General features: G+C 38.8%; 31 non-coding genes across 31 annotated transcripts in view; all 31 read right to left on the bottom strand.

The window, feature by feature from the left end:
• Positions 1–20: 20 nt before the first annotated feature.
• Trnap-ugg (transfer RNA proline (anticodon UGG)) lies at positions 21–92 on the bottom strand. The gene has a single exon. It is a non-coding gene; the product is annotated as a tRNA-Pro (tRNA).
• Positions 93–246: 154 nt separating this feature from the next.
• Trnap-ugg (transfer RNA proline (anticodon UGG)) lies at positions 247–318 on the bottom strand. Its single transcript has one exon. It is a non-coding gene; the product is annotated as a tRNA-Pro (tRNA).
• A 380-nt stretch (positions 319–698) lies between these two features.
• Positions 699–770, bottom strand: Trnap-ugg (transfer RNA proline (anticodon UGG)). Its single transcript has one exon. It is a non-coding gene; the product is annotated as a tRNA-Pro (tRNA).
• A 380-nt stretch (positions 771–1,150) lies between these two features.
• Trnaq-uug (transfer RNA glutamine (anticodon UUG)) lies at positions 1,151–1,222 on the bottom strand. Its single transcript has one exon. It is a non-coding gene; the product is annotated as a tRNA-Gln (tRNA).
• A 154-nt stretch (positions 1,223–1,376) lies between these two features.
• Positions 1,377–1,448, bottom strand: Trnap-ugg (transfer RNA proline (anticodon UGG)). The gene has a single exon. It is a non-coding gene; the product is annotated as a tRNA-Pro (tRNA).
• A 154-nt stretch (positions 1,449–1,602) lies between these two features.
• Trnap-ugg (transfer RNA proline (anticodon UGG)) lies at positions 1,603–1,674 on the bottom strand. Its single transcript has one exon. It is a non-coding gene; the product is annotated as a tRNA-Pro (tRNA).
• A 154-nt stretch (positions 1,675–1,828) lies between these two features.
• On the bottom strand, positions 1,829–1,900 carry Trnap-ugg (transfer RNA proline (anticodon UGG)). The gene has a single exon. It is a non-coding gene; the product is annotated as a tRNA-Pro (tRNA).
• Positions 1,901–2,054: 154 nt separating this feature from the next.
• On the bottom strand, positions 2,055–2,126 carry Trnap-ugg (transfer RNA proline (anticodon UGG)). The gene has a single exon. It is a non-coding gene; the product is annotated as a tRNA-Pro (tRNA).
• Positions 2,127–2,280: 154 nt separating this feature from the next.
• Positions 2,281–2,352, bottom strand: Trnap-ugg (transfer RNA proline (anticodon UGG)). Its single transcript has one exon. It is a non-coding gene; the product is annotated as a tRNA-Pro (tRNA).
• Positions 2,353–2,506: 154 nt separating this feature from the next.
• Positions 2,507–2,578, bottom strand: Trnas-uga (transfer RNA serine (anticodon UGA)). Its single transcript has one exon. It is a non-coding gene; the product is annotated as a tRNA-Ser (tRNA).
• Positions 2,579–2,732: 154 nt separating this feature from the next.
• On the bottom strand, positions 2,733–2,804 carry Trnap-ugg (transfer RNA proline (anticodon UGG)). Its single transcript has one exon. It is a non-coding gene; the product is annotated as a tRNA-Pro (tRNA).
• Positions 2,805–2,958: 154 nt separating this feature from the next.
• On the bottom strand, positions 2,959–3,030 carry Trnap-ugg (transfer RNA proline (anticodon UGG)). Its single transcript has one exon. It is a non-coding gene; the product is annotated as a tRNA-Pro (tRNA).
• A 154-nt stretch (positions 3,031–3,184) lies between these two features.
• Trnap-ugg (transfer RNA proline (anticodon UGG)) lies at positions 3,185–3,256 on the bottom strand. Its single transcript has one exon. It is a non-coding gene; the product is annotated as a tRNA-Pro (tRNA).
• Positions 3,257–3,409: 153 nt separating this feature from the next.
• Trnap-ugg (transfer RNA proline (anticodon UGG)) lies at positions 3,410–3,481 on the bottom strand. The gene has a single exon. It is a non-coding gene; the product is annotated as a tRNA-Pro (tRNA).
• Positions 3,482–3,635: 154 nt separating this feature from the next.
• On the bottom strand, positions 3,636–3,707 carry Trnap-ugg (transfer RNA proline (anticodon UGG)). Its single transcript has one exon. It is a non-coding gene; the product is annotated as a tRNA-Pro (tRNA).
• A 154-nt stretch (positions 3,708–3,861) lies between these two features.
• Positions 3,862–3,933, bottom strand: Trnap-ugg (transfer RNA proline (anticodon UGG)). The gene has a single exon. It is a non-coding gene; the product is annotated as a tRNA-Pro (tRNA).
• A 153-nt stretch (positions 3,934–4,086) lies between these two features.
• On the bottom strand, positions 4,087–4,158 carry Trnap-ugg (transfer RNA proline (anticodon UGG)). The gene has a single exon. It is a non-coding gene; the product is annotated as a tRNA-Pro (tRNA).
• Positions 4,159–4,312: 154 nt separating this feature from the next.
• Positions 4,313–4,384, bottom strand: Trnap-ugg (transfer RNA proline (anticodon UGG)). The gene has a single exon. It is a non-coding gene; the product is annotated as a tRNA-Pro (tRNA).
• Positions 4,385–4,537: 153 nt separating this feature from the next.
• On the bottom strand, positions 4,538–4,609 carry Trnap-ugg (transfer RNA proline (anticodon UGG)). Its single transcript has one exon. It is a non-coding gene; the product is annotated as a tRNA-Pro (tRNA).
• Positions 4,610–4,763: 154 nt separating this feature from the next.
• On the bottom strand, positions 4,764–4,835 carry Trnap-ugg (transfer RNA proline (anticodon UGG)). Its single transcript has one exon. It is a non-coding gene; the product is annotated as a tRNA-Pro (tRNA).
• A 154-nt stretch (positions 4,836–4,989) lies between these two features.
• Trnap-ugg (transfer RNA proline (anticodon UGG)) lies at positions 4,990–5,061 on the bottom strand. The gene has a single exon. It is a non-coding gene; the product is annotated as a tRNA-Pro (tRNA).
• Positions 5,062–5,214: 153 nt separating this feature from the next.
• Positions 5,215–5,286, bottom strand: Trnaq-uug (transfer RNA glutamine (anticodon UUG)). The gene has a single exon. It is a non-coding gene; the product is annotated as a tRNA-Gln (tRNA).
• Positions 5,287–5,440: 154 nt separating this feature from the next.
• Trnap-ugg (transfer RNA proline (anticodon UGG)) lies at positions 5,441–5,512 on the bottom strand. Its single transcript has one exon. It is a non-coding gene; the product is annotated as a tRNA-Pro (tRNA).
• Positions 5,513–5,666: 154 nt separating this feature from the next.
• Positions 5,667–5,738, bottom strand: Trnap-ugg (transfer RNA proline (anticodon UGG)). The gene has a single exon. It is a non-coding gene; the product is annotated as a tRNA-Pro (tRNA).
• Positions 5,739–5,892: 154 nt separating this feature from the next.
• On the bottom strand, positions 5,893–5,964 carry Trnap-ugg (transfer RNA proline (anticodon UGG)). The gene has a single exon. It is a non-coding gene; the product is annotated as a tRNA-Pro (tRNA).
• A 154-nt stretch (positions 5,965–6,118) lies between these two features.
• On the bottom strand, positions 6,119–6,190 carry Trnap-ugg (transfer RNA proline (anticodon UGG)). Its single transcript has one exon. It is a non-coding gene; the product is annotated as a tRNA-Pro (tRNA).
• Positions 6,191–6,570: 380 nt separating this feature from the next.
• Trnap-ugg (transfer RNA proline (anticodon UGG)) lies at positions 6,571–6,642 on the bottom strand. The gene has a single exon. It is a non-coding gene; the product is annotated as a tRNA-Pro (tRNA).
• A 153-nt stretch (positions 6,643–6,795) lies between these two features.
• Trnap-ugg (transfer RNA proline (anticodon UGG)) lies at positions 6,796–6,867 on the bottom strand. Its single transcript has one exon. It is a non-coding gene; the product is annotated as a tRNA-Pro (tRNA).
• A 154-nt stretch (positions 6,868–7,021) lies between these two features.
• Trnap-ugg (transfer RNA proline (anticodon UGG)) lies at positions 7,022–7,093 on the bottom strand. Its single transcript has one exon. It is a non-coding gene; the product is annotated as a tRNA-Pro (tRNA).
• A 154-nt stretch (positions 7,094–7,247) lies between these two features.
• Trnap-ugg (transfer RNA proline (anticodon UGG)) lies at positions 7,248–7,319 on the bottom strand. The gene has a single exon. It is a non-coding gene; the product is annotated as a tRNA-Pro (tRNA).
• Positions 7,320–7,473: 154 nt separating this feature from the next.
• Trnap-ugg (transfer RNA proline (anticodon UGG)) overlaps positions 7,474–7,500 on the bottom strand; it is a 72-nt gene continuing 45 nt past the window's right edge. The window contains exon 1 of the tRNA in view: positions 7,474–7,500. This exon is cut by the window's right edge and continues 45 nt beyond it. This is a non-coding gene — a tRNA (tRNA-Pro).

Below are 7,500 nucleotides of genomic sequence, written 5' to 3'. Positions count from 1 at the left end.
AATGAAAAATGTAAGACATCGGGCTCGTCCGGGATTTGAACCCGGGACCTCTCGCACCCAAAGCGAGAATCATACCCCTACACCAACGAGCCAGACACAATACTTACTTCATAGCACAGATTGTTAATATACAGTGAAGTAAGTCCATTTAATTCATGTAAAACAAGTCAATTAACAAAGTTTCTTTATAAATATCATCAAAAAGTATGGGGTTTGCTACGATCATAATGAAATATGTAAGACATCGGGCTCGTCCGGGATTTGAACCCGGGACCTCTCGCACCCAAAGCGAGAATCATACCCCTAGACCAACGAGCCAGACACAATAGTGACTTCATAGCACAGAGTGTTAATATACAGTAAAGTAGGTCCATTTAACTCATGTAAAACAAGTCAATTAACAAAGTTTCTTTATAAATATCATCAAAATGTATGGGGTTTGCTACGATCATAATGAAAAATGTAAGACATCGGGCTCGTCCGGGATTTGAACCCGGGACCTCTCGCACCCAAAGCGAGGATCATATCCCTAGACCAACGAGCTTGACACAATACTTACTTCATAGCACAGATTGTTAATATACAGTGAAGTAAGTCCATTTAATTCATGTAAACCAAGTCAATTAACAATGTCTCCTTATAAATATCATCAAAAAGTATGGGGTTTGCTACGATCATAATGAAAAATGTAAGACATCGGGCTCGTCCAGGATTTGAACCCGGTACCTCTCGCACCCAAAGCGAGAATCATACCCCTAGACCAACGAGCCAGACACAATACTTACTTCATAGCACAGATTGGTAATATATAGTGAAGTAAGTCCATTTAATTCATGTAAAACAAGTCAATTAACAAAGTTTCTTTATAAATATCATCAAAAAGTATGGGGTTTGCTATGATCATAATGAAATATGTAAGACATCGGGCTCGTCCGGGATTTGAACCCGGGACCTCTCGCACCCAAAGCAAGGATCATATCCCTAGACCAACGAGCCAGACACAATACTTACTTCATAGCACAGATTGTTAATATACAGTTAAGTAAGTCCATTTAATTCATGTAAAACAAGTCAATTAACAAAGTTTCTTTATAAATATCATCAAAAAGTATGGGGTTTGCTACGATCATAATGAAATATGTAAGACATCGGGCTCGTCCGGGATTTGAACCCGGGACCTCTCGCACCAAAATCGAGAATCATACCCCTAGACCAACGAGCCAGACACAATAGTTACTTCATAGATCAGAGTGTTAATATACAGTTAAGTAAGTCCATTTAATTCATGTAAAACAAGTCAATTAACAAAGTTTCTTTATAAATATCATCAAAATGTATGGGGTTAGCTGCGATCATAGTGAAAAATGTAAGATGTCGGGCTCGTCCGGGATTTGAACCCGGGACCTCTCGCACCCAAAGCGAGAATCATACCCCTTGACCAACGAGCCAGACACAATACTTACTTCATAGCACAGATTGTTCATATACAGTGAAGTAAGTCCATTTAATTCATGTAAAACAAGTCAATTAACAAAGTTTCTTTATAAATATCATCAAAAAGTATGGGGTTTGCTACGATCATAATGAAAAATGTAAGACATCGGGCTCGTCCGGGATTTGAACCCCGGACCTCTCGCACCCAAAGCGAGAATCATACCCCTAGACCAACGAGCCAGACACAATACTTACTTCATAGCACAGATTGTTAATATACAGTTAAGTAAGTCCATTTAATTCATGTAAAACAAGTCAATTAACAAAGTTTCTTTATAAATATCATCAAAAAGTATGGGGTTTGCTACGATCATAATGAAATATGTAAGACATCGGGCTCGTCCGGGATTTGAACCCGGGACCTCTCGCACCCAAGTCGAGAATCATACCCCTGGACCAACGAGCCAGACACAATAGTTACTTCTTAGATCAGAGTGTAAATATACAGTTAAGTAAGTCCATTTAATTCATGTAAAACAAGTCAATTAACAAAGTTTCTTTATAAATATCATCAAAATGTATGGGGTTTGCTGCGATCATAATGAAAAATGTAAGACGTCGGGCTCGTCCGGGATTTAAACCCGGGACCTCTCGCACCCAAAGCGAGAATCATACCCCTAGACCAACGAGCCAGACACAATACTTACTTCCTAGCACAGATTGTTAATATACAGTGAAGTAAGTCCATTTAATTCATGTAAAACAAGTCAATTAACAAAGTTTCTTTATAAATATCATCAAAAAGTATGGGGTTTGCTACGATCATAATGAAAAATGTAAGACATCGGGCTCGTCCGGGATTTGAACCCCGGACCTCTCGCACCCAAAGCGAGAATCATACCCCTAGACCAACGAGCCAGACACAATACTTACTTCATAGCACAGATTGTTAATATACAGTTAAGTAAGTCCATTTAATTCATCTAAAACAAGTCAATTAACAAAGTTTCTTTATAAATATCATCAAAAAGTATGGGGTTTGCTACGATCATAATGAAATATGTAAGACATCGGGCTCGTCCGGGATTTGAACCCGGGACCTCTCGCACTCAAGTCGAGAATCATACCCCTAGACCAACGAGCCAGACACAATACTTACTTCATAGATCAGAGTGTTAATATACAGTTAAGTAAGTCCATTTAATTCATGTAAAACAAGTCAATTAACACAGTTTCTTTATAAATATCATCAAAATGTATGGGGTTTGCTGCGATCATAATGAAAAATGTAAGACGTCGGGCTCGTCCGGGATTTAAACCCGGGACCTCTCGCACCCAAAGCGAGAATCATACCCCTAGACCAACGAGCCAGACACAATACTTACTTCATAGCACAGATGGTTAATATACAGTGAAGTAAGTCCATTTAATTCATGTAAAACAAGTCAATTAACAAAGTCTCTTTAAAAATATCATCAAAAAGTATGGGGTTTGCTACGATCATAATGAAAAATGTGAGACATCGGGCTCGTCCGGGATTTGAACCCGGGACCTCTCGCACCCAAAGCGAGGATCATAGCCCTAGACCAACGAGCCAGACACAATACTTACTTCATAGCACAGATTGTTAATATACAGTGAAGTAAGTCCATTTAATTCATGTAAACCAAGTCAATTAACAATGTCTCCTTATAAATATCATCAAAAAGTATGGGGTTTGCTACGATCATAATGAAAAATGTAAGACATCGGGCTCGTCCGGGATTTGAACCCGGTACCTCTCGCACCCAAAGCGAGAATCATACCCCTAGACCAACGAGCCAGACACAATACTTACTTCCTAGCACAGATTGTTAATATACAGTGAAGTAAGTCCATTTAATTCATGTAAAACAAGTCAATTAACAATGTCTCTTTATAAATATCATCAAAAAGTATGCGGTTGCTACGTTCATAATGAAAAATGTAAGACATCGGGCTCGTCCGGGATTTGAACCCGGGACCTCTCGCACCCAAAGCGAGAATCATACCCCTAGACCAACGAGCCAGACACAATACTTACTTCATAGCACAGATTGTTAATATACAGTGAAGTAAGTCCATTTTATTCATGTAAAACAAGTCAATTAACAAAGTTTCTTTATAAATATCATCAAAAAGTATGGGGTTTGCTACGATCATAATGAAAAATGTAAGACATCGGGCTCGTCCGGGATTTGAACCCGGGACCTCTCGCACCCAAAGCGAGAATCATACCCCTAGACCAACAAGCCAGACACAATACTTACTTCATAGCACAGATTGTGTATATACAGTGGAGTAAGTCCATTTAATTCATGTAAAACAAGTCAATTAACAAAGTTTCTTTATAAATATCATCAAAAAGTATGGGGTTTGCTACGATCATAATGAAAAATGTAAGACATCGGGCTCGTCCGGGATTTGAACCCGGGACCTCTCGCACCCAAAGCGAGAATCATACCCCTAGACCAACGAGCCAGACACAATACTTACTTCATAGCACAGATTGTTAATATACAGTGAAGTAAGTCCATTTAATTCATGTAAAACAAGTCAATTAACAAAGTTTCTTTATAAATATCATCAAAAAGTATGGGGTTGCTACGATCATAATGAAAAATGTAAGACATCGGGCTCGTCCGGGATTTGAACCCTGGACCTCTCGCACCCAAGTCGAGAATCATACCCCTAGACCAACGAGCCAGACACAATAGTTACTTCATAGATCAGAGTGTTAATATACAGTTAAGTAAGTCCATTTAATTCATGTAAAACAAGTCAATTAACAAAGTTTCTTTATAAATATCATCAAAATGTATGGGGTTTGCTGCGATCATAATGAAAAATGTAAGACGTCGGGCTCGTCCGGGATTTAAACCCGGGACCTCTCGCACCCAAAGCGAGAATCATACCCCTAGACCAACGAGCCAGACACAATACTTACTTCATAGCAAAGATTGTTAATATACAGGTAATAAGTCCATTTAATTCATGTAAAACAAGTCAATTAACAAAGTCTCTTTAAAAATATCATCAAAAAGTATGGGGTTTGCTACGATCATAATGAAAAATGTGAGACATCGGGCTCGTCCGGGATTTGAACCCGGGACCTCTCGCACCCAAAGCGAGGATCATAGCCCTAGACCAACGAGCCAGACACAATACTTACTTCATAGCACAGATTGTTAATATACAGTGAAGTAAGTCCATTTAATTCATGTAAACCAAGTCAATTAACAATGTCTCCTTATAAATATCATCAAAAAGTATGGGGTTTGCTACGATCATAATGAAAAATGTAAGACATCGGGCTCGTCCGGGATTTGAACCCGGTACCTCTCGAACCCAAAGCGAGAATCATACCCCTAGACCAACGAGCCAGACACGATACTTACTTCATAGCACAGATTGGTAATATACAGTGAAGTAAGTCCATTTAATTCATGTAAAACAAGTCAATTAACAAAGTTTCTTTATAAATATCATCAAAAAGTATGGGGTTTGCTACGATCATAATGAAAAATGTAAGACATCGGGCTCGTCCGGGATTTGAACCCGGGACCTCTCGCACCCAAAGCGAGAATCATACCCCTAGACCAACGAGCCAGACACAATACTTACTTCCTAGCACAGATTGTTAATATACAGTGAAGTAAGTCCATTTAATTCATGTAAAACAAGTCAATTAACAATGTCTCTTTATAAATATCATCAAAAAGTATGGGGTTGCTACGATCATAATGAAAAATGTAAGACATCGGGCTCGTCCGGGATTTGAACCCGGGACCTCTCGCACCAAAAGCGAGAATCATACCCCTAGACCAACGAGCCAGACACAATAGTTACTTCATAGCACAGATTGTTAATATACAGTGAAGTAAGTCCATTTAATTCATGTAAAACAAGTCAATTAACAAAGTTTCTTTATAAATATCATCAAAAAGTATGGGGTTTGCTACGATCATAATGAAAAATGTAAGACATCGGGCTCGTCCGGGATTTGAACCCGGGACCTCTCGCACCCAAAGCGAGAATCATACCCCTAGACCAACGAGCCAGACACAATACTTACTTCATAGCACAGATTGTTTATATACAGTTAAGTAAGTCCATTTAATTCATGTAAAACAAGTCAATTAACAAAGTTTCTTTATAAATATCATCAAAAAGTATGGGGTTTGCTACGATCATAATGAAAAATGTAAGACATCGGGCTCGTCCGGGATTTGAACCCGGGACCTCTCGCACCCAAAGCGAGAATCATACCCCTAGACCAACGAGCCAGACACAATACTTACTTCATAGCACAGATTGTTAATATACAGTGAAGTAAGTCCATTTTATTCATGTAAAACAAGTCAATTAACAAAGTTTCTTTATAAATATCATCAAAAAGTATGGGGTTTGCTACGATCATAATGAAAAATGTAAGACATCGGGCTCGTCCGGGATTTGAACCCGGGACCTCTCGCACCCAAAGCGAGAATCATACCCCTAGACCAACGAGCCAAACACGAAACTTATTTCATAGCACAGATTGTTAATATACAGTGAAGTAAGTCCATTTGATTCATGTAAAACAAGTCAATTAACAAAGTTTCTTTATAAATATCATCAAAAAATATGGGGTTTCCTACGATCATAATGAAAAATGTAAGACATCGGGCTCGTCCGGGATTTGAACCCGGGACCTCTCGCACCCAAAGCGAGAATCATACCCCTAGACCAACGAGCCAGACACAATACTTACTTCATAGATCAGAGTGTTAATATACAGTTAAGTAAGTCCATTTAATTCATGTAAAACAAGTCAATTAACACAGTTTCTTTATAAATATCATCAAAATGTATGGGGTTTGCTGCGATCATAATGAAAAATGTAAGACGTCGGGCTCGTCCGGGATTTAAACCCGGGACCTCTCGCACACAAAGCGAGAATCATACCCCTAGACCAACGAGCCAGACACAATACTTACTTCATAGCACAGATTGTTAATATACAGTGAAGTAAGTCCATTTAATTCATGTAAAACAAGTCAATTAACAAAGTCTCTTTAAAAATATCATCAAAAAGTATGGGGTTTGCTACGATCATAATGAAAAATGTGAGACATCGGGCTCGTCCGGGATTTGAACCCGGGACCTCTCGCACCCAAAGCGAGAATCATACCCCTAGACCAACGAGCCAGACACAATACTTACTTCCTAGCACAGATTGTTAATATACAGTGAAGTAAGTCCATTTAATTCATGTAAAACAAGTCAATTAACAATGTCTCTTTATAAATATCATCAAAAAGTATGGGGTTGCTACGATCATAATGAAAAATGTAAGACATCGGGCTCGTCCGGGATTTGAACCCGGGACCTCTCGCACCCAAAGCGAGAATCATACCCCTAGACCAACGAGCCAGACACAATACTTACTTCATAGCACAGATTGTTAATATACAGTGAAGTAAGTCCATTTTATTCATGTAAAACAAGTCAATTAACAAAGTTTCTTTATAAATATCATCAAAAAGTATGGGGTTTGCTACGATCATAATGAAAAATGTAAGACATCGGGCTCGTCCGGGATTTGAACCCGGGACCTCTCGCACCCAAAGCGAGAATCATACCCCTAGACCAACGAGCCAGACACAATACTTACTTCATAGCACAGATTGTTTATATACAGTGAAGTAAGTCCATTTAATTCATGTAAAACAAGTCAATTAACAAAGTTTCTTTATAAATATCATCAAAAAGTATGGGGTTTGCTACGATCATAATGAAAAATGTAAGACATCGGGCTCGTCCGGGATTTGAACCCGGGACCTCTCGCACCCAAAGCGAGAATCATACCCCTAGACCAACGAGCCAGACACAATACTTACTTCATAGCACAGATTGTTAATATACAGTGAAGTAAGTCCATTTAATTCATGTAAAACAAGTCAATTAACAAAGTTTCTTTATAAATATCATCAAAAAGTATGGGGTTTGCTACGATCATAATGAAATATGTAAGACATCGGGCTCGTCCGGGATTTGAACCCGGGA

This window comes from Euprymna scolopes, chromosome 2 (assembly GCF_053919585.1).
Source record: "Euprymna scolopes isolate OS-2025 chromosome 2, ASM5391958v1, whole genome shotgun sequence".
In the NCBI taxonomy this organism is placed as follows: domain Eukaryota; kingdom Metazoa; phylum Mollusca; class Cephalopoda; order Sepiida; family Sepiolidae; genus Euprymna; species Euprymna scolopes.
This window is presented reverse-complemented; position numbering and strand designations above follow the sequence as displayed.